Source organism: Austrofundulus limnaeus, unplaced genomic scaffold (assembly GCF_001266775.1).
Source record: "Austrofundulus limnaeus strain Quisiro unplaced genomic scaffold, Austrofundulus_limnaeus-1.0 Scaffold1672, whole genome shotgun sequence".
Classification (NCBI taxonomy): Eukaryota; Metazoa; Chordata; class Actinopteri; order Cyprinodontiformes; family Rivulidae; genus Austrofundulus; species Austrofundulus limnaeus.
Genome location: NW_013954074.1, coordinates 19,766 through 22,172, shown reverse-complemented (window position 1 = coordinate 22,172; position 2,407 = coordinate 19,766). Strand labels below are relative to the sequence as shown.

General features: G+C 37.0%; 1 protein-coding gene across 1 annotated transcript in view; it reads right to left on the bottom strand.

Moving 5' to 3' along the window:
* Positions 1-1,584, bottom strand: part of LOC106536072 (interleukin-1 receptor type 1) — a gene marked incomplete at its 3' end in the record, with an annotated part of 34,737 nt that extends 33,153 nt beyond the window's left edge. The window contains 1 exon segment of the mRNA XM_014033242.1: positions 1,469-1,584.
* Positions 1,585-2,407: the final 823 nt, after the last annotated feature.

Below are 2,407 nucleotides of genomic sequence, written 5' to 3'. Positions count from 1 at the left end.
GTGTTATACATGAGATAGTATTACACACGAATAAATACGGTACTTCTTAAGTACAGTACTTTTATTTGAATGATTCTGTCCTGCTGGAGTGTGACATGATTTGTTTGTGTACAAACTAATACACTATCAGAGTTTTATATATTTATACTTCTCATTCAACCACAGTTAAATTCACTCTATCTAGGAGGCTCAGTTTATATGGATAGTTTTTATTTTTTACAACAACAAGCTGCAATGAAAACAAGCAGAAATGAAATAAAAGGAACAACTTTATACTTCTTGTATTTTTATAAAATGTAAGGAGTAAAAGTACGCTGAAAAATAATTACTCAAGTAAAGTACAGATACCCAAAAACTCTACTTAAGTACAGTAAAGAAGTATTTGTACTTAGTTACAGCTGTGATCATCAGTCTGCAGACAGATAACTGCAGTCTGTTCACTGCACTCAGAGCAGAAAAGAAGCAATAATGGATCCTTGGTAACATTTCACTTCCTTCATGTTTTCATCTTAATGTTTCCTCCCTGATTTATAAAATAAATCCAGGTTTGTGTCATTCAGAGCCTGTTTTGACATTAGTTTCTGCACCCAGATATTTTTTCTAACATCTTTAATGTTCATCTTGTAAATCAAAGACCCTCATCTGTGTCCTAACTGAACTTTATTCTTATCAGAATGAAAACATGCTCCCCGTCAGGACCAAGCTCATTCCCAGGGTCTGCAAGTGAACCAGATTATTTTTAACCATGCTGAGAAAACATCTGTAAAATTAAAGACATGTCAGAGCAGTGAGCTGACGTTTGAGACGGAACAATCTCAGACGTTTCTACAGACAGACGGACAGATKTTARACTGAGAGGGAAAGTGACAAACACCCACGCACCGTGTCAGAACTACAGTAGAAACACMATCACACTGAGATTGAAGGTTTGGGTTGAAGACGTGGGAAGTTGTCAAAATAAATGACTCACTTTGTGTGAAACAGGCAGCCTGACGGGGGTTACCCTTCACAAAGTGCTGCACGAATCTTAAATGAAACCCATTGTTGATTTAGTACACATAATCTGTCCTAATCCGTGGATGAGGAGGCTCATCAGGTAGATGCACAGAATGATAAAGTGCAGATGATGATGAATCTGAAGCTTATCAGTTCTTGAAAATTTAAAACAAAAATCCAGAAGGGAGCAGAATCACAACAACCAGAACATCAACAACATAAAACACTTACTCATTTTTCAATAATTCACATTGTATAATCTGACAGATTACTTGAGAAAAAGTCACTTTTGTCACCTGCCTGTGCAGAGAAGTCGGTCTCATATGTGGTTAGACTCAAGAAAAGTAAACATTTAGTGTTTTGTATGTAGACCAACATTACTACTGCATATAGACGGATAATATAGAGACATAAAAGAACAAGTGAGAAKAGTTTTTTCTGCGTATATTTATGGAAAATTAAACGGACTCACCTCAGAGATCTGAACACACGAGGCAACAGGAGATGCAGGAAAGACAGAGTTTACTCGACACGCAACAGCAAAGGGAGGAAATCTCACCTCTGACCCGAGTGTGCAGAGAGGAGTCTGACATGAAGCAGCTCAGCTGATTACTCAACAGCTCTGTCCCACCTCCCCGCGACAAAAACACCGACAACACAAAGRAACGGATGAGTGTGTTTACACTGTTCCTTTCAGCTCACCTTTCTTTGTGTTTCAACACATTGTTGAAGCAGTGAAAGCTGCCCTGAGTGGTCCCGAGACCACACATCTAAAAATACCTCAAACAAACAGCCGGTGTGATGATCATCTTTTTCTTACGGTGAAAAGTCCAGAAAATACTGGTTCTCCAGTAATCACAGTGTGAAGCTGTGTTTTAGCACCATCATTCTCACAGACATATTAGCTGACACATTACAGATGCATGAGGTCCTGTTTTACCTATTTTCCCCCTTTTCTTGCTTAATGTCTCTACTTTCAGATGTTGTTTATGTTGCTTTTATAAACTGATACATTTTATTTTTTCCTCCACTTTTCTACTTTATTTGTTTTGTGAGCACACAACTTTACTGGAACCATCAGGCACAAACTGAGCAGAAAACAAGAGAAAAATCAGCCAAGGTTTAAAAAAAGACGAGGAACTATTGATCAAAGCTGCTTTGAAAAACTGCATAAGTGACATTTTATTCTGCATTATTAAAATAAATAAATATGACCAAACGCATCGAAACAAGCATTAAGTCCAAAATTTGAATGTGGAGAAATGGGCAGATTTAGGGTTTTGATTTAAATGTGTGCGAAAATTGCATTTTGTCAAAATATAATGAATTAATGCCTTATCAATGTACAGCGGGTAAAATAAGTATTGAACACATCAACATTTTTCTCAGTAAATATATTACTAGAGGTGCT